This window comes from Phyllobates terribilis, unplaced genomic scaffold, assembly GCF_046119375.1.
Source record: "Phyllobates terribilis strain yellow unplaced genomic scaffold, ASM4611937v1 Scaffold_712__1_contigs__length_766980, whole genome shotgun sequence".
Classification (NCBI taxonomy): domain Eukaryota; kingdom Metazoa; phylum Chordata; class Amphibia; order Anura; family Dendrobatidae; genus Phyllobates; species Phyllobates terribilis.
This window is the reverse complement of record NW_027363472.1, coordinates 134,461-161,352: the sequence shown is the minus strand read 5'-3', so window position 1 is coordinate 161,352 and position 26,892 is coordinate 134,461.

The window sequence follows — 26,892 nt, the reverse complement described above, 5'->3', positions numbered from 1 at the left end:
CTCCCTTTCTCCCACAAGTCCCAAAACAAGGCAAAGTCCTGCCCTATTATAACAGGGTGCAACAGGTCCTTGACTACGCCCACCACCAGGACCACAGGGTAGTCCTTAGCGTCTCGATGGATACAGCAGATGTCCACTTTTTTCTGCAGAATCAGACGATGAGGAATTATGACCCTCACTAGGGTTACCAAACTCCCAGAATCGAACAGACCAGTCATTTGCGCTCCATTCACTGACACGGGGCATGCCTGCGGTCCCACGCCTCGTGGAGGGACAGCACTGCAGGCAGGATATGCAAAGTAGCGCCGTCCTGTGCTGCAGTCTACTGGCTCGTTGGTCATAGGGCAACAGGCCACTATTAGACCCGGGGTGTGACATCGCCAACAAATTAAGTTATTGGATGGGGCCTTTGGTAGCAACTCAGACCCCTCCTGAACTCTAGGATGCCCCCCAGATGTGGTTCTAGTTCCCCTCTTTTGGGTGTCCATCCCCCATGTTGGGAACCACAGTATGGAGATGCTGCCACCCCTTACTTCCCCAAAGCACTCTCGACCGCCTGGTAGCTTTCTACCAACCTCACAAGGTCATTGGCATTATGGGGATCTCCCTGGGCAACCCAGGATGGCACCAGCCTTGGAAGGGAGTGTATGAACCTGTCAATCACAATCCTCGCCACTATCTGTGCTGGAGAGGAAGATTCCGGTTGCAACCACTTTTGGACCAAGTGTAGGAGGTAAAACATTTGGGACCGGGAAGGTTTGTCACTGCAATAGGCCCAGTGGTACACCCGCATCATGTCAGTCAGAGTCACTCCTAAGCACGCCAAAATCTCAGTCTTCAACTTGGTGTACTCTTTTGCATCTTGCAAGGCCAAGTTATAATAGGCCTTCTGCTGTTTCCCTGTTAAATATGGTGCCAGAACCTCCGCCCACTGCTCTGGAGGCAATATCTCTCGCTCCGCCACCCTCTCAAAAATTGTCAGAAATGCCTCGTCCTCATCACCCGGGATCATCTTTTGTAAGGCTCTTCTTAACGTCTTCCTGGCAAGTGAGTCATCACTTGGACTTGGGGGTGGGGCGATTGAACTGCCATGGATTAACTCGGCTAGGAGGTTTATCTGCTGTTTGTACTGCTGCTGCTGCCACTGCTGCTGTTGATGCTGCCGGAGATTAACCTGCACCAGTTGCTTTATCAGCTCCTCCATGATGCCAGACGTCCCCTACTGGCTGACGGCCTTCACCCAAGACATAAACGGTTTCCTGTAGCAGTCACACTGCCCCTTGGGATTTGTGACTGTGCTTCTAGCACCAATTGTAGGGTTTAATACTCACTCGTCTGCGGTTGAGGTAGACACAGGAAGCATTTTCATTGAAATCCAAACTGGTTTATTCAGACAGCATAAACAAAAACATCCTTTTCCGGCACAAAGTGGAAGCACAAAGTAAAATGTCCACACAATGTTGCAGGTTCGCCTGCTCAGGTCAGTGTCCAAACCTTAGTACAGACTAACGCCTTGGAGATCCACAGGTCTCCAGACACAGACACTGAATGAGACATTTGGTCTCTATTTTATTTACCAAACCACGCTCCAGAGGTGGGGATATGTGGGCAGCCATTCCCACCCATTTTTTATGACTGCTCTTAAAACCGGCCTGATACGCCCTATTAACCCTGTCAGCAGTATAAGTGCTGGAGCATGCTTTCTCGGGTTTACATCACCGAAGCTACCAACCTCGATGATACATATTTCCCCTCAAGGACCTGTCCGTCAGCCATCTTACACTATATACATGTCATTAAGGGTATACAAGTTTAAAGATTGCACATTTTTCAAAATTTTCAGAAAATTTGGAATATTTTCATGAATAAAGACAAAACAACAGATCTGAATTTAAAGGTAGTAACAGGTAAAATGTTTTACAACAACAAAATCACAATCTCAGAATCACTGACAGAAGCATTTTAAAGTTATTACCGCAGAAAGTGACGTATCAGACTTGAAAAATGGGGCTGTCAGGAAGGTTAATGCTGATTTACACGAGACAGGGTTAAGAAACATGGAATGGTATTGTGCAGTACATACCTATAGGTGAAGCATCATCTCCCTCAGAATCTTCCTCTGTATAGTAATGAAACACTTATTAGTAAGGGTGAAAAAATAATATATATATACATTATATATACAGTACAGACCAAAAGTTTGGACACACCTTCCCATTTAAAGATTTTTCTGTATTTTCATGACTTTGAAAATTGTACATTCACACTGAAGGCATCAAAACTATGAATTAACACATGTGGAATTATATACTTAACAAAAAAGTGTGAAACAACTGAAAATATGTCTTATATTCTAGGTTCTTCAAAGTAGCCACCTTTTGCTTTGATGACTGCTTTGCACACTCTTGGCATTCTCTTGATGAGCTTCAAGAGGTAGTCAACGGAAATGGTTTTCACTTCACAGGTGTGCCCTGTCAAGTTTAATAAGTGGTATTTCTTGCCTTATAAAAGGGGTTGGGACCATCAGTTGTGTTGTGCAGAAGTCTGGAGGATACACAGCTGATAGTCCAACTGAATAGACTGTTAGAATTTGTATTATGGCAAGAAAAAAGCAGCTAAGTAAAGAAAAACAAGTGGCCATCATTACTTTAAGAAATGAAGGTCAGTCTGTTCGAAAAATTGGGCAAACTTTGAAAGTGTCCCCAAGTGCAGTGGCAAAAACCATCAAGCGCTACAAAGAAACTGGCTCACATGAGGACCGCCCAGGAAACGAAGACCAAGAGTCACCTCTGCTTCTGAGGATAAGTTTATCCGAGTCACCAGCCTCAGAAATCGCAGGTTAACAGCAGCTCAGATTAGAGACCAGGTCAATGCCATACAGAGTTCTAGCAGCAGACACATCTCTTCAACAACTGTTAAGAGGAGACTTTGTGCAGCAGGCCTTCATGGTAAAATAGCTGCTAGGAAACCACTGCTAAGGACAGGCAACAAGCAGAAGAGACTTGTTTGGGCTAAAGAACTCAAGGAATGGACATTAGACCAGTGGAAATCTGTGCTTTGGTCTGATGAGTGCAATTTGAGATCTTAGGTTCCAACCACTGTGTCTTTGTGCGACGCAGAAAAGGTGAACGGATGGACTCTACATGCCTGGTTCCCACCGTGAATTATGGAGGAGGAGGTGTGATGGTGTGGGGGTGCTTTGTTGGTGACACTGTTGGGGATTTATTCAAAATTGAAGGCATACTGAACCAGCATGGCTACCACAGCATCTTGCAGGGGCATGCTATTCCATCCAGTTTGCGTTTAGTTGGACCATCATTTATTTTTCAACAGGATAATGACCCCAAACACACCTCCAGGCTGTGTAAGGGCTATTTGACCAATAAGGAGAGTGAAGGGGTGCTACGCCAGATGACCTGGCCTCCACAGTCACCAGACCTGAACCCAATCAAGATGGTTTGGAGTGAGCTGGACCGCAGAGTGAAGGCAAAAGGGCCAACAAGTGCTAAGCATCTCTGGGAACTCCTTCAAGATTGTTGGAAGACCATTTCCGGTGACTACCACTTGAAGCTCATCAAGAGAATGCCAAGAGTGTGCAAAGCAGTCATCAAAGCAAAAAGTGGCTACTTTGAAGAACCTAGAATATAAGACATATTTTCAGTTGTTTCACACTTTTTTGTTAAGTATATAATTCCACATGTGTTAATTCATAGTTTTGATGCCTTCAGTGTGAATGTACAATTTTCATAGTCATGAAAATACAGAAAAATCTTTAAATGAGGTGTATCCAAACTTTTGGTCTGTACTGTATGTATTTAACAGTAAAATTATGTCAACAGATATCGCTAATCCACTGGTTAAATAACACAGAGGAAACAAAGGAATATGTTAATCAATAAGACAGTTCATACTCTGGATTGAGGCCATATGCCTGCCTCTCCTTCAATCTGTGTATTCTGTTGCCACCTCGCCTTTTCAAAGGAATAGACTCCAAGTAGCGTAATTGTGAAACGTTATGTCCGGCAGAAACAAGATGAAAGGGAACTGGCAGCATTGTCCTCTTACACCTAATGGTAGATTTATGCTGAGGTGCGCTTTTAAGGGGTTGTACACTAATATTTAAAATATGCCAAAGCGTTTTTATAATGAAAAGCAACTTCTTTATAATTACCTTCCTCTGTCAGTGAGCGGCGCTATCACTGGCCGCTCACAGGCAGCACGTGAACCCCCGCTGACGTCCCGTTTATTGAGGCGTGACTCAGCGCTGGGGTCCCCGTGGTGGCTTCTGGGTTGAAGGCGGGGTTACCCCACCGTGTCACACCCAGCATCCACCGCGCGTTTTCCCAATGAATGGGGAGAGGGACAGCATGCGGTGGATGCTGGGTATGACTTGAGGGGATAACCCCGCACACAACCCAGCAGCCACCATGGAACGCGGAAGAGAGAGACCCCCGGCAGCAGTCTGGACTTGTCGTGACATCAGCGGATGTCAGAGCCGGCTGCAGCCGGGGGTTAAGTGATGCCTGTGAGCGGTCAGTCATAGCGCCACTCACGGGCAGAAAAGGAAGAGGGAGGCAATTACAAAGAAGCAGCTTTTCAACATAAAAATGCTTTGCCATATTTTACATAGTAGTGGACAACCCCTTTAAGTACAAGGGACCTGGGTGTATGAATATGTCCAAGTCCATAAAGGGGTTAATTAATGCAAAATGGAATGAAAGAATTAAAAATGCCATTAAGTCAAATTCCATTTAGCTAATATGTTACTTTAGACCCAAATTTTAGCCTGCACAATTTATTATGTAATTTCTCCTAAACGCAGCATTGCCCCATACATAGCAGACACTAATATTTTCTAGCTATATACAGTACATAGCATTAAGGGTAAACAATTAAAGCGGTTGTGCCACCATAAAGAATACAGTTAACCAACCAGAAAAGGTGGAAATAAATAGTTTTGTAATTTACAGTGATTCAAAATTATGCTTCATTCAAAAGTTACCAAGCTTTTACTTTTATGAATGCTGCTCTCTGGCGCCCCCTGGCGTTATTCCACTACATCCTGGTAGTGGGTGATCAGCTGGTCGGGTTTGGGCAGTTCCTGTCACAAGAGCTCCCAACCGGCAGTCTGCACAATGTATTGCAAGAAAAGAAATGAAAAATTCCATCTCCAAAAACGTTGTATTAAAAAATTCCAAGTTGTTATTACATCATTTTAAAATCTGATGAGGTCACAAGGTACATGGGGATTCACATAGCAACGCGTTTCCAATGCCAACCAGCTTTCTTTGTCAAGCTACTATGACATGATTCTGTGATCTTTTAAATATTTCTGAAACCAATATGATGCAGTGACTGGGATTGTATACGAGGGATGTGATATATCCCCCAGAATGTGTACAGAGACCTATTAAATCCATTGGAGTGCATTGCAGTCACACGCTCACCTCCGGCTGCAATGCAGGAATGAAGGTGAGCATTGACCTGGTCAGGCTATCTGGCTAAGGCAGATTAAGTAAAACCCGGCAGGGCCTTCATTTCTTGGGGGAGGCTACAGGAAGGCAGTGGGGCGGCCTCCTCCCTCCAAGCCGGGTTTTCCAGTGGCTCTTGCCACAGGTCCTTTAAAAACCCTGCACTAAGGATTAGTGTGGTTCTATGTTGGAACCTGCTAGGAGCATAGCAGGAAAGCTCATCAGGATTGAGTGTGGCTGAACCCACGCCTGGGAAAGCTCTGCACCTGTCAGGCTCTGAGTGGCCCGGCGCGGCCGTTGCCTATGGCAACCGTTGTTTAAGGACTTGTGTTATCCCAGAGGACTTTTCTGTTTACCGGTGAGTTGCTGAATAAAGCTGTTTATATTGGACTTGCTTGGGTCACTGCCTCAGTTACTGCACGGTGTGAACACCGCTGCCTTACAGCTTGGTGGAGAATGCGGGCATAGTGACTGAGGCATACCCCACTGGCCGCTGCATGACCACAATCCGGCCGGCCACCTTTCAGCCCCACCCTGTGGACAAAATGGAGGAGCTGTTAAAGCAGCTGGTACTTACCCAGCAGCAGCAGCTGCAGTCTCAGAGGTAGGAGCTGGAACAGCAGCATAATCAGCAGCAGCAGCTACTGTACCAGCAGCAGCAAAAACCAAAGAACTGTTGCTGCAACAGATTGCTGCCCTGCGGGAGACGCCGACGGCACCAGCCCCGGAACGTCGCGAGGCCAGGGACAAGGTTCGCTCAGCGTTGAGGAAGATGGGACCGGAGGACGATGTGGAAGCCTTCCTGACCATTTATGAGCGCACAGAGGAGCGGGAAAACCTACCGGATGGCCAGTGGGCAGATGTGGTGGCTCAGTTTCTGGTCGGCGATGCCCAAAAGGCCTTCTTCGACCTCAGTCGGGAGGAAAAAAGGACTACCAGAGACTGAAAGGTGAGATCCTTGCCCGACTGGGGGTCAATACATACGTGAGGGCTCAGCATGTATTTTCATAGGCTTATGTGGATACCCGACACGCCCGGTCTCAGGCTTATGACCTCCTGCAGCTGGTAAAGAGGTTGCTCCAGCCTGAGACTTTGTCTCCAGCCCAGATGGTGGAGAGGGTGCTGTTGACCGGCTGGTGAGGACTCTGCCAGCCGCTATCCAAAGTTGGGTGGGGCAAGGGGACTCCAGCACACTCGACCAGGTGGTCAGCCTGATCGAGCGCTACTCAGCCATTCAGGACTTTATCCGGGACTCTGCCCCCTCGCGGCTGTCACGCCGATCCCTGCCAAATCAGGAACCTGGAAAGGGGTCGCGTCCCTCTGCTGAGGACAGTCAGCACCGTACCCGTGCTGAAGGGGTAACCTGAAATGAGAGTCGCAGGAGACCAGTTCCCTCCCAAACAGTCATAAGACCTAACAGTACCTCCACCATTAGGTGCTGACGGTGTCAGGGGAAGGGACATGTGGTTGCTAACTGCCCCCTAACTACGGAACCCATGGACTGCGGGATTATCCACCGGGTCTCAATGTACGCCCAGACTGTCTGCACTGCGATCGCCGACCCCCCTGACAGTGAACCCCAACTGTGTCAGGTACTGGTTAATGGGTACCCCACAGAGGCCCTCCTAGATTCGGTGAGCCTAGTGACTTTGGTACATGGGTCGATGGTGGCAGGAGACAACCTCAGTGGACGGACTGTCGGGGGTTGTGTGCATTCATGGGGACCTCCGAGAGTACCCAACCGCAGGTAGTTTTATCCAAGCCATGTGGAGACATAAAACATGTGGTGGGGGTGGTAAAAACTCTTCCCTATGGGACTGTGTTGGAAAGAGACTTGCCCCCCGAGCCGGAAGTGTCCCGGGGCACGTTTGGGACAGTTCAGCTACAGGATGCCACTCTGACTCGGGCGCGGGAAAGGGTGTTAGAGGTAAATGGCGTAGCTCAACAGCTCCGTGCAGATACTGTATTTACACGCATGGTAGTCAAGAGTGAGTTGCTCTATAGGGTAGACAAAATCAGGGACCAGGTCGTGGAACAGTTAGTGGTATCTCAGTTGTACCGTCTGCAGTTGGCACACACACACCTGCTGGGTGGACACTTGGGGGTTAAAAAGACGTAAGAGCGTATATTGCAGCGGTTCTTTTGGCTGGGGATTTACGCGGAGGTCCAAAAGTACTGTGAATCCTGCCCTGAATGTCAGTTGACCACACCCACCGCAAGTTTCCGTAGCTCATTGGTACCCCTGCCAGTAATAGAGGTACCTTTTGAAAGGATTGCAATGGACTTGGTAGGGTCCATTGTAAAATCCGCTCGTGGCCTTCAACATATACTGATGGTCGTCGACTGTGCCACCCGGTGCCCGGAGGCTATACCGCTACGCCACACCTCGGCATAACAAATTGCACGGGAGCTGTTTGCCATGTTCTGTCGCCTTGGACTACCTAAGGAGATCCTGATGGATCAGGGGACCCCTTTTATGTCCAAAATGACAAGGGAAGTGTGCAAACTGCTAAAAATTAAACAATTGCGCACCTCGGTGTACCAACCTCAAACCGACGGGCTAGTAGAACGGTTCAATAAAACCCTCAAGTTCATGTTAAAAAAGGTGGTTTCTAAGGACGGAAGGGATTGGGACATGTTGCTACCCTATTTGATGTTCGCCATCCGTGAGGTACCCCAGGCTTCCACAGGGTTCTCTCCCTTTGAGTTATTGTACGGCAGACACCCTAGAGGTCTGTTGGACGTAGCCAAAGAGACGTGGGAACAAGAGCCGACTCCACATAGGAGTATAACTGAACACGTGGCTAGCATGCAGGACTGGATCGCGGCGGTCATGCCCATCGTGAAAGAACATTTGTTAGATGCCCAGGCAGCCCAGAGGCGCACATATAATAAAAGAGCCAGAGTCAGGTCTTTTAACAAGGGCGATCGGGTGTTAGTACTTGTACCCACAGCCGAGAGTAAGCTCATGGCCAAGTGGAAAGGGCCATATGAGGTTCGAGAAAAGGTGGGGGAGGTAAATTACCAGGTGTATCAGCCCGGAAGGAGGAAATCTTAGAAAGATCGAGAGTGGTTAGTTACAGACATCACTCCGGGCATATCACCAGAGAGTTCTCTACCTTCAGCCAGGGATGCGTCCGGGGGAGAGGTCAGGATAAGTGATGCTCTCACTAAATAGCAGCGACGGGCGGCTCGCTCACTGGTGCAGCAGAATACCGACGTGTTCTCAGAGCTACCGGGTAGGACTACAGTTCTCCAACATGACATTGTCACCAAACCTGGGGTAAGGGTGCGAAAGAGACCGTACCGGGTAACCGAAGCCCGGAGGCAAGCCATCACGGCTGAGGTAAAACAGATGCTCCAGTTAGGCGTCATCGAGATATGACAGAGTGGGCTAGCCCCATTGTACTGATTACGAAACCAGACGGATCGTTACGCTTCCGTAACGATTTCCGAAAATTAAATGAAGTGTCGAAGTTTGACCTTTATCCAATGCCCAGGGTGGATGAGCTGATTGAGAGACTGGGGTAGGCCCAGTACTTTACCACGCTCGATCTCACCAAGGGTTACTGGCAGGTACCTCTCACGAAATCGGCGGAGGAAAAGACCGCCTTCATAACTACGGAGGGTCTATATCACTATGCGGTCTTACCTTTTGGGTTACATGGGGCCCTGGCTACATTCCAGAGGTTGATGGACATAGTGCTCAAGTCTCATCAGTAGTACGCCTCCGCATATCTAGATGATATTATCATCTTTAGCACCGACTGGCATACGCATCTATCCCAGGTACAAGCAGTGCTGGATTCTCTCAGAGTCGCTGAGTTAACGGCAAACCCAAAAAAATGTGCGATAGGGCTAGAGGAAGCCCGATATTTGGGGTATGCGATTGGCCGAGGAGTTATCAAGCCCCAAATCAATAAAGTTGAGGCCATAAAAAATTGTCCTAAACCGTCAAATACACAGCAGGTGAGGGCGTTCCTTAACATCCTTGGGTATTACCGCCGGTTTATACCTAATTTTGCTGGGAGAACGGCGGCCCTGACCGATCTCTTGAAAGGAAAAAAATCAGTAATGGTTCAGTGGAACCTTCAGGCAGAAGAAGCCTTTCAGTCCATGAAGTTGGCCCTGTGTGAACAGCCGGTCCTCATCAGCCCCAACTTCAAGGAAACTTTCATTGTACAGACAGATGCCTCAGAAGTAGGCCCAGGGTGCCAGTGGAGACTTTGCCAATCCTGGTGTTATGTGGCAAATGCCAATTGTCCTGCACGGTGTTGGGCTGTGAGCACAACCCCCATCTGTGGACGTCAGACCCTCATACCACCCTCATGGAGTCGGTTTCCAACTGATTGTGCAGACACATGCACATTTGTGACCTGCTGGAGGTCATTTTGCACGGCTCTGGCAGTGCTCCTCCTGTTCCTCCTTGCACAAAGGTGGAGGTAGAGGTCCTGCTGCTGGGTTGTTGCTCTCCTACGGCCCTCTCCACATCTCCTTTTGTACTGGCCTGTCTCCTGGTAGTGCATCCAGCCTCTGGACACTACGGTGACAGACACAGCAAACCTTCTTGCCACAGCTTGCATTGATGTGCCATCCAGAATGAGCTGCACTACCTGAGCAACTTCTGTGGGTTGTCGAGTCCGTCTCATGCTACCACAAGTATGAAAGTACAACCAACATTCAAAAGTGACCAAAACATCAGCCAGAAAGCATTGGTACTGAGATATGGTCTGTGCTCCCCACCTGCAGAACCACTCCTTTATTGAGGGTGTCTTGAAAATTGCCAATCATTTCCATCTATTGTCTATTCCATTTGCACAACAGCATGTGAAATTGATTGTTAATCAGTGTTGCTTCCTAAGTGGACAGTTTGATTTCACAGAAGTTTCATTTACTTGGAGTTATATTCTGTTGTTTAAGTGTTCCCTTTATTTTATGAGCAGTGTATTTGATATGTAACTTTCTATGTATTTGTCTCATTGGTCATGTAATGGGTGTGATCTCATTGGTCATGTAATTGGTGTATTACTTGTAATTGGTTTCGGAAATATTTAAAAGATCACAGAATCATGTCATAGTAGCTTGACAAAGAAAGCTGGTTGGCTTTGGAAACGAATTGCTATGTGAATCCCCATGTACCTTGTGACCTCATCAGATGTTAAAATGATGTAATAACAACTTGGAATTTTTTAATACAACTTTTTTGGAGATGGAATTTTTCATTTCTTTTCTTGCAATACATTGTGCAGACTGCCGGTTGGAAGCTCTTATGACAGGAACTGCCCAAACCCGACCAGCTGATCACCCACTACCAGGACGTAGGATAATAACGCCAGGGGGCGCCAGAGAGCAGCATTCATAAAAGTAAAAGCTTGGTAACTTTTGAATGAAGCATAATTTTGAATCAATGTAAATTACAAAACTGTTTATTTCCACCTTTTCTGGTTGGTTAACTGTATTCTTTATTGTGGCACAACCGCTTTGTTTACCCTTAATGCCATGTACTGTATATAGCTAGAAAATATTAGTGTCTGCTATGTATGGGGCAATGCTGCGTTTAGGAGAAATTACATAATAAATTGTGCAGGCTAAAATTTGGGTCTAAAGTAACATATTAGCTGAATGGAATTTGACTTAATGGAATTTTTCACTTCTTTTTTGCATTGATTCCAAGTGTGACCACACGTTGTTCCTGGCTTCAACACACTGAAATCCTGGAGGGTGAGCTGACTTCCATTTGTTCTCTATTGTTATGCACAACGTATTCTTTGTCACAAGGCTCCCTGCTGTAAACACAGAGTGTCTGTCATTCACCCCCTCCCCCTGTGCTCATAGCTGATCTCCAGGTGGGACACCTCCTCCCCCTGCTTCATAGCTGATCTCGGGGTGAGACACTCCCTCCCCCTGCACTCACAGCTGATCAACAGGTGAGATACCTCCCCCCTGTGTTCACAGATGATCTCCAGGTGAGATACTCCCTCCCATTGTGCTCACAGCTCATAGCTCATCTCCAGGTTAGACACCCTCTCCCCCTGTGCTCATAGCTGATCTCCGGGTGAGATACCTCCCCCCTGTGTTCACAGATGATCTCCAGGTGAGATACTCCCTCCCATTGTGCTCACAGCTCATAGCTCATCTCCAGGTTAGACACCCTCTCCCCCTGCGCTCACAGCTCATCTCCGGGTGAGATCATCTGCTTCACAGACTTGAGAGCCCGATAGCAGGGAAACACTTCCCATACTTAGTCTGCGAAGCAGATGATCTCACCCAGAGCTGAGCTGTGAGCACAGGGGGAGGGGGTATCTCACTCGGAGATCAGCAGTGAGCGCAGGGGGAGTATCTCACCTAGAGATCAGCAGTGAGCACAGGGGGAGGGGGTATCTCACCTAGAGATCAGCAGTGAGCGCAGGGGGAGGGGGTATCTCACTCAGAGATGATCTGTGAGTGCAGGGGGAGGGGGTATCTCACCCAGAGATCAGCTGTGAGTGCAGGGGGAGAGGGTATCTCACTTGGAGATGAGCTGTGAGTGCAGGGGGAGTATCTCACCTAGAGATCAGCAGTGAGCGCAGGGGGAGGGGGTATCTCACTCGGAGATGAGCTGTGAGTGCAGGGGGAGGGGGTGTCTCACCTAGAGATCAGCAGTGAGCGCAGGGGGAGGGGGTATCTCACCCGGAGTTGAGCTGTGAGTGCAGGGGGAGAATCTCACCTAGAGATCAGCTGTGAGTGCAGGGGGAGGGGGTATCTCACCTAGAGATCAGCAGTGAGCGCAGGGGGAGGGGGTATCTCACCTAGAGAGCAGCAGTGAGCGCAGGGGGAGGGGGTATCTCACCTAGAGATCAGCAGTGAGCGCAGGGGGAGGGTGTCTCACCTAGAGATCAGCAGTGAGCGCAGGGGGAGGGTGTCTCACCTAGAGATCAGCAGTGAGCGCAGGGGGAGGGTGTCTCACCTAGAGATCAGCAGTGAGCGCAGGGGGAGGGTGTCTCACCTAGAGATCAGCAGTGAGCGCAGGGGGAGGGTGTCTCACCTAGAGATCAGCAGTGAGCGCAGGGGGAGGGGGTATCTCACCAAGAGAGCAGCAGTGAGCGCAGGGGGAGGGGGTATCTCACCTAGAGATCAGCAGTGAGCGCAGGGGGAGGGTGTCTCACCTAGAGATCAGCAGTGAGCGCAGGGGGAGGGTGTCTCACCTAGAGATCAGCAGTGAGCGCAGGGGGAGGGAGGTATCTCACTTGGAGATGAGCTGTGAGTGCAGGTGGAGGGGGTATCTCACCTAGAGAGCAGCAGTGAGCGCAGGGGGAGGGGGTATCTCACCTAGAGATCAGCAGTGAGCGCAGGGGGAAGGGGTATCTCACCCGGAGATTAGCTATGAGCTCAGGGGGAGGGGGTATCTCACCCGGAGATCAACTGAGAGCTATGAGCAGAGGAGGAGGGGGTTTTCTGACCCAGAGGTGAGCTGTGAGCACATTGGGAGGGGGTATCTCACCCGGAGATCAGCTGTGAGCTATGAGCAGAGGAGGAGGGGGTTTTCTGACCCAGAGGTGAGCTGTGAGCACATTGGGAGGGGGTATCTCACCCGGAGATCAGCTGTGAGCTATGAGCAGAGGAGGAGGGGGTTTTCTGACCCAGAGGTGAGCTGTGAGCGCATTGGGAGGGGGTATCTCACCCGGAGATCAGCTGTGAGCTATGAGCACAGGGGGAGGGGGTGAATCACACACAGGTTGTGCTTACAGCAGGGGGCCTTGTGACAGAGAATACATTTTGCATGCTGCGAGTAGGGAGCTCTTACGCCAGGAACTGCGCAAACTCGACCAGCTGATCACCCACTACCAGGACGTAATGGAATAACGCCAGGGGGCGCCAGAGAACAGCATTTGAAAAATAAAAGCTTGGTATCTTTTGAATGAAGCATAATTTTGAATCACTATAAATTACAAAACGATTTATTTCCACCTTTTCTGGTTGGTCAATTGTATTCTTTATGGTGGCACAACCGCTTTAAGTTTAAAATTTCACATTTTTCTAAATTTTTAGAAAATCTGGGATATTTTCATGAATAACAACAAAACGTATTAATTTAAAATTTACCAGCTGCAACAGGTACAATTTGTTCCAAAAAGAAGATCAGAAATATCAGACTGACTAGCAGAAGCATTTCAAAGTTATTACCAAATAAAGTGACGTTTCAGATATGAAAAATGGGGCTGTCAGAAAGGTTAATACTGATTACCACGAGATAGGGCTAAGAAACATGAAATGGTAATGTGCAGTACATACCTATGCTCAAAAGTGCTGGCATATCATGCCAGTAATAAAAGAAAATACTGATTAGTCAGGGTGATAAAACAATGTATGTAACATGTAGGTGTGTGGTATGTATAAATATCTTTTTTTTTTTCAGTGCCCTGGATAAAGTGACTACAAGAAGTAGGATTTTAGTTAATACCTCACTGAACACAAGAACAGTTTCCAAAATACTAACAAGACGGAGTTTCACAGAACATTTTTTTCACCCATAGCATGCTAGTAATGTTAATATCATAACTTTCATTACAAAATCTTCAGTTTTACCCAAATTCAGTGATGCACCCTACACCAAAACTACTACATCTAGTATTTTGTATGACCTCTATGATTGTTAAGGACAGCACCAAGTCTTCTACACATGGAACGAATAAGTTGGTGACATAAAGTAACATCTATCTCTTTCTATTCCTCCAGAACGACCATTTTAGAACCTGAATGTAGAGCCATTCTAACTTGTCTCTTCATAATTCCTCGGTATGTCCTGCACTTCTGTGATGCGTGTTGGAGTACTTGTAAGATGTGTGCAGCTTATTCTTGTGATCTTTCTGATATGTGCACATCTACTTGTGTAATTTGTGCACTGTGCTTGTGTGACATCTCTCAAGTCTACGCTGTGCTTGTGTGACATCTCTCAAGTCTGCGCTGTGCTTGTGTGACATCTCTCAAGTCTGCGCTGTGCTTGTGTGACATCTCTCAAGTCTGCGCTGTGCTTGTGTGACATCTCTCAAGTCTGCGCTCTGCTTGTGTGACATCTCTCAAGTCTACGCTGTGCTTGTGTGACATCTCTCAAGTCTGCGCTGTGCTTGTGTGACATCTCTCAAGTCTGCGCTGTGCTTGTGTGACATCTCTCAAGTCTGCGCTGTGCTTGTGTGACATCTCTCAAGTCTGCGCTGTGCTTGTGTGACATCTCTCAAGTCTGCGCTCTGCTTGTGTGACATCTCTCAAGTCTACGCTGTGCTTGTGTGACATCTCTCAAGTCTGCGCTGTGCTTGTGTGACATCTCTCAAGTCTGTGCTGTGCTTGTGTGACATCTCTCAAGTCTACGCTGTGCTTGTGTGACATCTCTCAAGTCTGTGCTGTGCTTGTGTGACATCTCTCAAGTCTGGGCTGTGCTTGTGTGACATCTCTCAAGTCTGCGCTGTGCTTGTGTGACATCTCTCAAGTCTGCGCTGTGCTTGTGTGACATCTCTCAAGTCTGTGCTGTGCTTGTGTGACATCTCTCAAGTCTGCGCTGTGCTTGTGTGACATCTCTCAAGTCTGCGCTGTGCTTGTGTGACATCTCTCAAGTCTGCGCTGTGCTTGTGTGACATCTCTCAAGTCTGCGCTGTGCTTGTGTGACATCTCTCAAGTCTGCGCTGTGCTTGTGTGATGTGTCTGGTGTGTGATGCACTCATGTTACTTGTATGACAAGTGATTTTTTGATGTGTGCCTAACATGTTTTTATTGCATCAAATAATGTTACTTAAAGTGAATTTCTGTTTTAATTCTTTTACTGTCCTTAGGCTTGCCCTAGAGAAAAACAATAAAATCAGGGATACTCTCAGGGTCAGCAATTCCTCTTCCGCTACTGCCCTGGTCTTTGTTTTCAGGCTGCAGCCGTGATGTCCTGACTAAAACACGTGACTGCTGGAGCTTAAAGGGGTTTTCCCAGAAACAAAAGTTCATTTTAAAAATGGTCTGTGTCTGACCGTGTATGGAAAATACCACAGCTCCTGAGCGGAGGAGGAAGCCAAAGACAATACAGACATTACATCAGGGGATCACAAAGGATTCATTTTGAGAGGTAAAATATTGTTTAAACACAGGCAGTGAAATATTTTACCTCACAAAATGAATCAATCCTATGAGATCCCGTGCTGGAATGTCTGCATTGTCTTTTGCAGCCTTCCCTGCCCAGGAGCTGTGGTATGATCAGACCATGTTCCGCACACGGTCAGACACAGCCAATTTATAAAATTAACTTTTGTTTGTAGGAAAACCCTTTTAATGACTGAGCTCAGCAGTAATGCCAAGGTAGATGGAACAAGCTGCTGACCCTATGATTGGCTACAGTGGTCACATGAGATATTACCACTGCAGCCTGTAAACACGGACAGGCCAGGAGCATAAAGACATCAATAGACTAGGTGAAAATGAGTAACTCTGATTTTATTATTTTTAGACTAGGTGAAAATGAGTAACTCTGATTTTATTATTTTTAGACTAGGTGAAAATGAGTAACTCTGATTTTATTATTTTTAGACTAGGTGAAAATGAGTAACTCTGATTTTATTATTTTTAGACCAGGTGAAAGTGAGTAACGCTGATTTTATTATTTTTAGACTAGGTGAAAATGAGTAACTCTGATTTTATTATTTTTAGACTAGGTGAAAATGAGTAACTCTGATTTTATTATTTTTAGACTAGGTGAAAATGAGTAACTCTGATTTTATTATTTTTAGACTAGGTGAAAATGAGTAACGCTGATTTTATTATTTTTAGACTAGGTGAAAATGAGTAACTCTGATTTTATTATTTTTAGACCAGGTGAAAATGAGTAACTCTGATTTTATTATTTTTAGACTAGGTGAAAATGAGTAACTCTGATTTTATTATTTTTAGACTAGGTGAAAATGAGTAACTCTGATTTTATTATTTTTAGACTAGGTGAAAATGAGTAACTCTGATTTTATTATTTTTAGACTAGGTGAAAATGAGTAACTCTGATTTTATTATTTTTAGACTAGGTGAAAATGAGTAACTCTGATTTTATTATTTTTAGACTAGGTGAAAATGAGTAACTCTGATTTTATTATTTTTAGACTAGGTGAAAATGAGTAACTCTGATTTTATTATTTTTAGACTAGGTGAAAATGAGTAACTCTGATTTTATTATTTTTAGACTAGGTGAAAATGAGTAACTCTGATTTTATTATTTTTAGACTAGGTGAAAATGAGTAACTCTGATTTTATTATTTTTAGACTAGGTGAAAATGAGTAACTCTGATTTATTATTTTTAGACTAGGTGAAAATGAGTAACTGATTTTATTATTTTTAGACTAGGTGAAAATGAGTAACTCTGATTTTATTATTTTTAGACTAGGTGAAAATGAGTAACTCTGATTTTATTATTTTTAGACCAGGTGAAAGTGAGTAACTCTGATTTTATTATTTTTAGACTAGGTGAAAATGAGTAACTCTGATTTTATTATTTTTAGACTAGGTGAAAATGAGTAATTCTGATTTTATTATTTTTAGACTAGGTGAAAATGAGTAACTCTGATTTTATTATTTTTAGACTAGGTGAAAATGAGTAACTCTGATTTTATTATTTTTAGACTAGGTGAAAATGAGTAACTGATTTTATTATTTTTAGACTAGATGAAAATGAGTAACTCTGATTTTATTATTTTTAGACTAGGTGAAAATGAGTAACTCTGATTTATTATTTTTAGACTAGGTGAAAATGAGTAACTGATTTTATTATTTTTAGACTAGGTGAAAATGAGTAACTCTGATTTTATTATTTTTAGACTACGTGAATATGAGTAACTCTGATTTTATTATTTTTAGACTAGGTGAAAATGAGTAACTCTGATTTTATTATTTTTAGACTAGGTGAAAATGAGTAACTCTGATTTTATTATTTTTAGACTAGGTGAAAATGAGTAACTCTGATTTTATTATTTTTAGACTAGGTGAAAGTGAGTAACTCTGATTTTATTATTTTTAGACTAGGTGAAAATGAGTAACTCTGATTTTATTATTTTTAGACTAGGTGAAAATCAGTAACTCTGATTTTATTATTTTTAGACTAGGTGAAAATGAGTAACTCTGATTTTATTATTTTTAGACTAGGTGAAAATGAGTAACTCTGATTTTATTATTTTTAGACTAGGTGAAAATGAGTAACTCTGATTTTATTATTTTTAGACTAGGTGAAAATGAGTAACTCTGATTTTATTATTTTTAGACTAGGTGAAAATGAGTAACTCTGATTTATTATTTTTAGACTAGGTGAAAATGAGTAACTGATTTTATTATTTTTAGACTAGGTGAAAATGAGTAACTCTGATTTTATTATTTTTAGACTACTTGAATATGAGTAACTCTGATTTTATTATTTTTAGACTAGGTGAAAATGAGTAACTCTGATTTTATTATTTTTAGACTAGGTGAGAATGAGTAACTCTGATTTTATTATTTTTAGACTAGGTGAAAATGAGTAACTCTGATTTTATTATTTTTAGACTAGGTGAAAATGAGTAACTCTGATTTTATTATTTTTAGACTAGGTGAGAATGAGTAACTCTGATTTTATTATTTTTAGACTAGATGAAAATGAGTAACTCTGATTTTATTATTTTTAGACTAGGTGAGAATGAGTAACTCTGATTTTATTATTTTTAGACTAGGTGAAAATGAGTAACTGATTTTATTATTTTTAGACTAGGTGAAAATGAGTAACTCTGATTTTATTATTTTTAGACTAGGTGAGAATGAGTAACTCTGATTTTATTATTTTTAGACTAGGTGAAAATGAGTAACTCTGATTTTATTATTTTTAGACTAGGTGAAAATGAGTAACTCTGATTTTATTATTTTTAGACTAGGTGAAAATGAGTAACTCTGATTTTATTATTTTTAGACTAGGTGAAAATGAGTAAGTCTGATTTTATTATTTTTAGACTAGGTGAAAATGAGTAACTGATTTTATTATTTTTAGACTACGTGAATATGAGTAACTCTGATTTTATTATTTTTTGACTAGGTGAGAATGAGTAACTCTGATTTTATTATTTTTAGACTAGGTGAAAATGAGTAACTCTGATTTTATTATTTTTAGACTAGGTGAAAATGAGTAACTCTGATTTTATTATTTTTTTTCCCTAGCGCAAGCCGATGAGCACAAAAATAATTAAAATGAAAGTCCCCTTTAAGAAGGGGGGGCCATACACAATTCTTGCACAGGGACCCTTTGGTCTCAGTGCCCGCCCCTGCATGAGACGTTATAATAATTCATAAATCATATGGTTTTGATTGGCTGCTCCTAGTAAGAACACAATAAAATAAGCTCTAGTGGGCTGTGTGCCCACTATGCGTTTTTTAAGCGTTTCTGCAGCGGCAATTACGCTTAAAAAACGCTTGGTAGGAGGTCTGCAATGTTCCCCAATGATAATCCACATGTGCTGTGCACATGCTGCGGAAATATCCGCTGCGGATTATTATTACAGAAAAAAGCGCAGCACTACCAACTATTTTGCGTAAGCGCAGCGTTTTTGCCGCCATTGACTTGCATTGAATCGCATAATATCTGCATGACTACATGTACACATGCGGAAATTAAGCAATTCAATGTGCGGATGCAGAAGAGGAGACTCTCATCCAGACCCGGGTACCATAGTACCTGTAAAAAAAAAATTAAAATTAAAAAAAACATTATACTCACCTTCTGATGGCCTGCGGTCTTCTCTCCGGTGTGTCTTGGCTCCCCGGTGGCTCGTCAACGTCAGCGGTCATGTGACCTGTCACCTGACTAAATTACATCATGGAAGGTCCTTTTACACCACCACGGGCCACCAGGGAGACCGGAGAAGGAGACCGTGGGCCATCGGAAGGTGAGTATAATGGATTTTTTTAGAGTTTTTACCATTTTTATTCTTTTTTTTAACTAACTTGGTCACACGGTTGCATGGATTTATATAGTGTGACCAAGTTGTCAAGCACTTTTCCAAGCCAAAATCTTTTAGAAAACGCTTGACAACCCGCATGGGAAATCGCATGTGCTAAACGCGTGACAAACGCTTGTCCCGGGCTGAAAATACGCATGTAAAATCTGCATGAGTTTTTTCTGCCAGGGAGATGCAGAAAAGCTCAGGAAAAATCCGGAGCGTTTCTGCATTGTGGGCACATTGCCTAATAGTGGCAGTGGATCAACATACTTAATTCTCATCAATAGTAAGCAGTATAAATTAATATAACTTTGCTTAATATTTCCACTAATATTCTTAAATTCAGTGTGTTGGTTTAGCCCTGCACTACAGTCACAGTATTTCATGTGAGCCCTTGAGAAAACTAATTGCCGACCCCCGATCCATGCTCTGTTAACCCCTTTACACCTCTTTACAGCATTACTCACTGTTTCCGGCAATGTGATTGCCGGAAACAGAGGAGCACCGATCCTAGGCTGCAGATCAAAGAGCACCGATCCTAGGCTATTGCTAGGACACCCCAGCCCTGGCCCCAGACTGCTATGATCGGTGCGATCGCCGATCACATCGATCGCACCGATCGTAGCGCGACAACAGGACGGACATGGGGCGGTGACCGGCTTGTGACCTGCCTGTCACTGCCCCATGACCCCCTGTAATGTAATCAAAGTCCCCAGACTGCTGTGATTGGAGCGATCGATGATGACATCGATCGCTCCAATCAGAGTTCCTGAATACAGATGACCGGGCTGTTATAGGGAGGTGTCACCTCTCTGTGACCCCCTGTGGTGCGTGCTCTGCTACAGCCATGTCTGATTGGTGCAATCAATGTCAGCAATCAGATGGCTAGGGCACAGCATGCACCACAGGGGGTCACAGAGAGGTGACACCTCCTTGTGACCGCCCGGTCACCTGTATTCAGGAACTCTGATTGGAGCAATCATTGATGACATTGATTGCTCCAATCAGATTATCTGACTACCTCCACCTGTCACCACCCCATCATCACCCTGTGACCGCCCTGCAGACCCTCACACTTGGTGAGGATTTCTACAGAGCGGTCACATCTGATGTGTGTGTGCTGAGCCTTGTAGTGCCACAGAATATTCTGTGACACCACAAGACCATCTTCTCTCCTGTTCCAGTCGCTGCTGCTGCTCCTGGATCTTCTGCTCCAGCGTCCTGGGTATCCTGCTCCAGAGCCTGCTGCTGATCCTGCTGCTGATCCTGCAGAGAAGACTTTGGTAAGTCTGTTCTCCCCTCATCCACCCCAATCCCCCCTCCCCCCTCTTTTTACCCCCCCTTACCACCATTCTTTTTTCTGCGTCCTGCAGCGGTCTCCAGCTCCGGTCCGAGTCTCCAGCTCCGCTCCCGGTCACCAGCGCCAGGCTCCGGCACCGGGCTCCCGGTCACCAGCGCCGGGCTCTCGTTCCAGGCTCCCGGTCACCAGCTCCGGTCTCCTGCTCCGGGCTCCGTCTCCTGTTCCGGTCCTGCTGCTGATCCTGTTGACCCCTTGGTAAGTCCATCTCTGATCTCCCCTCATCCACCCCAATCCCCCTCTCCCCACTCCCCCATCTTTTTACCCCCCTCACCCCAGTGTCCCTGTTAATTCTCTTGGTTCTGTTCTCCAGCTCCAGTACCGGTCTCCTGCTCCGGGCTCCCGGTCTCCTGCTCCGGGCTCCCGGTCTCCTGCTCTGGGCTCCCGGTCACCAGCGCCGGTCTCCTGCTCCGGGCTCCCGGTTTCCTGCTCCGGGCTCCCAGTCTCCTGCTCCGGGCTCCTGGTCACCAGCGCCGGGCTCCCGGTCCAGGCTCCTGATCCTGAAAGAAGAACAGAGAGGACTTTGGTAAGTCATCTCTGATCTCCCCTCAACCACCCCAATTTCCCTCTTCCCACTCCCCACACATCCGTGCGCACATCCAGCAGCCGCCGAGTATTGATCGGTGACATCGTTGCTGTTTGCACCACATACAGAATTTCCTTTTTCCACACACTCTAAACAAAGTATTGACACACACACACTCTAAATAAAGTATGAACACACACGCACCACATACATAAAAAACAATGTCCCGCTCATCCCAAACTCGCTATTCAGCGGAGGAGGCATACGCTATTCTTGCCACCGACACTGACAGCGAGGGCGAGGATCCCACATTTATTTAATTTTCCGACTCGTCTTCCTCTTCTTCCTCCGGTTCTGCTGGACTGCCCCGCCATCGCCGCAGGAGAGACAATGATCCAGCGCTCCCCACTACTGATCCCATATGGACCTCGCCCCCCGAAAATGATGCACCACTGATTACTGATTTTGTGGCGGAATCAGGAATCAAGTTTGACACCACCGGCCTCACAGAAATAGACTTTTTCAAAGTCTTTTTCTCTGAGGATTTTGTAAACCTCATGGTGGGCCAAACTAATTTATACGCTCATCAATTTTTGGAACAAAACCCCTCTTCATCATTTTCTAACTGGTCTCCTGTAGACACAGTAGAAATGATGAAGTTTTGGGGCCTGGTCCTTCTTATGGGGATCCTGAACAAGCCCGAACTTCGGCAATACTGGAGTGTTGACGTTTTGTATAACACTCCAGTGTTCCGAATGGCCATGATCTGGAGACGCTTTCAGGCCATCCACAAGTTCTTGCATTACCAAGATAATGCAAGGTGTCCTGCACGCGATGACCCGAACTTTGATCGTCTTTTCAAAGTTCGGCCGGTCATCGAACACTTCAACAACAAGTTTGCTGAAGTGGACGTGCCCCAAAGGGACATCTGCGTGGATGAGTCCTTAATCTCTTTTAAAAGGCGGCTTGGATTCCGGCAGTACCTGCCCAGTAAGAGGTCCAGGTACGGGATCAAGCTGTATAAACTTTTTCAGAGTACCTCAGGGTACACTCACAAGTTTAGAGTTTATGAAGGGAAGGACTCCCAGATTGAACCCCCTGAATGCCTCCCCGTTCTGGGAGTGAGTGGGAAAATTGTGTAGGACTTGGTGCACCCACTGCTGGATAAAGGTTATCACCTCTTTGTGGATAACTTTTATACAAGTATCCCGCTCTTCAAGTCCCTCTCTGCGCGACGTACTGCAGCCTGCGGTACTGTCCGCAAAAATTAGAAAGGCCTCCCAAAGACGCTAATTGGGCAGCTGCTCAGAAGGGGTGAGAGCAGAGCCCAATGTAGCGACCACCTGCTGATGGTCAAGTACAAGGACAAGAGGGATGTCCTTTTGTTGACCACCATACATGGTGATGGCAGCACCCTCAGCTCTGTAAGAGGTTCCACTACACAGGTCGCCAAACCAGACTGTGTAGTGGGGTACAAGTACATGGGGGGAGTTGATCTTTCAGAAAGGCCAAGGTATGGTATAAGAAGCTGGCCGTGCACATTGTACAGATGGCAATGCACAACGCTTTCCTTCTGTCACAATGTGCAGGCCAGACTTCTACGTCGTACCTTCACTTCCAGGAGACTGTTATCAAGGCCCTGATATTTGGCAGCGGTGACAGAGCAGGCCCTAGTAGTTCCGGAATTGAAGGACTGAGAATTGTACCAGGCCAGCATTTCCCAGGGCAGATCCCTCACAGCGGAAAAAAAGGAAAGTCACAAAAGAGGAGCCGAGTGTGTTATAAAAGTGGAATACGCAAGGACACCATTTATCAATGTGACAACTGCCCTGACAAACCTGGCCTGTGTATGAAAGACTGCTTCAAAAGGTACCATACTTCGATGGACTATTAAATTAATTTCTGACGTATGAGAACCTGACAAACACTACACAACTGACGTAGTGTTCGTCAGGTTGTCATACATCAGTTGTGTAGTGTTCATCAGGTTGTCCTACACAACTGATGTATAACACTACTGTTAGGTGTCGGTCTGGTGCTGGATTTGAAATGGGTCCAGGACCTTCTATGGTCTCCCATTTCAGTCCAGCCAGGGCTGATGCTGCTCAGAATCACCGTCAGCCCCAACGCCTAGCTGGTCCGCGAGCACTGTTTATCTCCCAGGTAGTTGTGCCTAGCAATGTTAAGCATAGGTTGCAGAAGGAGACAGGGCTTGTGGAATCTAAGTCCAGGATTTGCCGAACTGAGCATGTCCGTGACCTGGCGGATCATGATTGGTGGGTTGGCACTCACCTGACCCGGTGACCTGCCACCGACTGATTGGTCCACGGGTAACATCACCAATGGCGCGTGGGTAAGGGCTTAGTCTTTAAAAGGCCCCCCCACAAACATGGCGCAGCGCTCAGATCATTTTGCAAGTGTTGTTTGTGTGGACGAGTGTATTCCACGTGCTCTCTAGCTGCTCTCTCCGTGACCTGCCGATGCCAGAGTTAGCTTGGCTAATTAGCGTAGGTCACTCAGGCAGGCTTAGATTTGCTTAGGCAGGTAGCTACGTCTAGCAGCCTGGCTCAGCCAAAGGAGTCTCCTAATACCTCGAGCAGCCTGCAGACACCCTGTCCACGGCTATCGCCTGTCAGCCACGTGGAGTAGTAACCTTCTGTCAGGTGGCACGCCGGCTGGAGGCACGTGTACCCGTCGCGTAGTCATACACGCATCTAGCGCCAATCCCTACGGCGTAGCGCCTGTATCGAAGACAGGGCTACTGCTTTCCCTCCAGTCGCACGTCTCCCTGCAGGTCTTGGAGATTGTGTGAACCGCTGAAGCCAGCTCCGTGTGCATTAACACGGAGTGGTTCTTCAGTTAAGTAGGTGCTATCCCGGTCACTCTTCTCCCGTGCAGTTAACGGAGATAGAGCGAACCGCTATACCCGTTCATGTGTGCGGTAACACGGAAGGGTTTAACATTTAAGTTGGTTGCGTACCTTTCCACCCGGAAAGTGTTCGGCAGCAGTCCTCCAGGCTGCATCGCGGACCCCGAGGTCGGTTGCGTTCCATTTTAATAAAGTTGTCTGCAACCGCCCTCCTAACAACTACATTATAAAATTCAAAAATCAACTACCACTACCAAAAAGGGGGCACTTGTTGGGCATTTCCACTGTTTAGGCACATCAGGGGTTCTGAGAACGTGACATCACGCCCACAGACCATTCCATCAAAGTCTGCGTTCAAAAGCGTCACTCCTTCCCTTCCGAGCCCTGACATGCGCCCAAACAGTAGTTTTCTCCAACACATGGGGTATCTGCATACTTAGGAGAAATTGCACAACAACTTATGGGGTGCAATTTCTCCTGGTACCCTTGTGAAAATACAAAAATTGGGGTCTAAAATAAAATGTTAGTGAAAAAAAGTTAAATGTCCATTTTTTCCTTTCACGTTCAATTAATTGGTGTGAAGCACCTGAAGGGTTAATAAAGTTCTTGAATGTGGTTTTGAGCACTTTGAGGGGTGCAGTTTTTAGAATGGTGTCACTTTTGGGTATTTTATGTCATATAGACCCCTCAAAGTGACTTCAAATGTGATGTGGTCCCTAAAAAAATTGTTTTTGTAAATTTTGTTGTAAAAATGAGAAATCGCTGGTCAACTTTTAACCCTTATAGCTCCCTAACAAAAAAAAAATGTTGGTTCCAAAATTGTGCTGATGTAAAGCAGACATGTGGGAAATGTTATTTATTGCAAAATTTTCAAAATTTTCGCCAAATTTCCATTTTTTTCGCAAATAAACGCAAGTGATATCGAAGAAATTTTACCACAATCATGAAGTACAATATGTCACAAAAAAACAATCTCAGAATCAGGGGGATCCGTTGAAGCGTTCCAGAGTAATTACCTCATAAAGTGACAGTGGTCAGAATTGTAAAAATTGGCCTGGTCATTAACGTGCAAACCACCTTGGGTTGTAAAGGGGTTAAAGGGAATCTGTCAGCAGGTTTTTGCTATGTAATCTGAGGACAGCAGGAGATAGCGGCTGAAACACAGAATTCAGAGATGTGTCACTTGTCAAAGTGCGTGCGGTGTTGCTTAGTAATTGTCAAGGATTTATCAAGAAGAGATTAACATTGCCGGACAACACTAGTCCAGCAACGCCCCCTGCTGTGATAAGCAGCACACCGTCTATGGACTTTGTACATGGAGAGCCTGGTGTGGGTGGGGACAGCTTTCTCAGCTCTGCTTCATTCTAAATCTAAAAGCTCTGATTGGGTCAGAACTGCTGCACCCAGTAATCTAAGTGATACATTGATAGATTCAGCTTCTATTTGTCTACATTACGCTCCTCTCAGATGAGAAGTAAAACCTGCCGACAAATTCCCTTTTAGATTTTATTGCCGGTGTCAAGCTATTATTTATATGTACATTTTATAAAACCTATAAAAAGTTTGGAATCAATAAAATATAAAGTCATAGATTTCATTATACCTTCTGAATGCTCGTAGAGTTGTCCGCTAGGCCCACTTGCACTGCAGATTTAAGAAAAAAAAAGACATTACTACATGCATGTAAGAATTATTAACTACAATAAAAAATGGTTCTTTCCTTAAAGGGAACCTGTCACCTGAAAAAAACACAATCAGACTGCAGATATGGGGATAATCTCCAGATTAACCCTGCTCTGAACTTTATTTCTCCCGGCATCCATTGGATTCAGTCACCGCTCTGTGTATAGTGAGTAGTGGCTGCAAACACTCCCCTGCACTGACTTACAGCAGCTCAGCAGTAGGGCCGGCTGTCAATCACTGGCGGGGACGAGGTTACAGCCACCGCACTCTATACAGAGAACGGTGACTGAACCCGCGCCGGCGCCGCCCGTGACTGAAACCAGAATGCTAAAAGGAGGAATAAAGATCATTACCTCATGACAGTAGGGGTCTAAGTGCTGGGCAGGTTCAGAACGCTATTAATCTGCAGATTAACCCCATATATGCAGAAAAATAGCTTCTTTCATGTCACAGGTTCCCTTTAAGGAAAGAAAAAGTAATATTACATCAGTTGAGACCCTAGAAAGACCTAGGTGCATTCTGACCATAGGAAGAATCACCAAATACCAAGGTTCAGGAAGAACCAAATAGAGGACAATATACAGTAGGTACGGAAAGTATTCAGACCCCTTTAAATTTTTCACTCTTTGTTTCATTGCAGCCATTTGGTAAATTCTAAAAAGTTCATTTTTTTCTCATTAAAGTGCACTCTGCATTCCATCTTGACTGAAAAAAAAACAGAAATGTAGAAATTTTTGCAAATTTATTAAACAAGAAAAACTGAAATATCACATGGTCATAACTATTCAGCCCCTTTGCTCGGTATTGAGTAGAAGCACTCTTTTGAGCTAGTACAGTCATGAGTCTTCTTGGGAATGATGCAACAATTTTTTCACACCTGGATTTGGGGATCCTCTGCCATTCTTCCTTTCTCCAGTTCTGTCAGGTTGGATGGTGAACGTTAGTAGACAGCCATTTTCAGGTCTCTCCAGAGATGCTCAATTGGGTTTAGGCCAGAGCTCTGGCTGGACCAGTCAAGAATGGTCACAGAGTT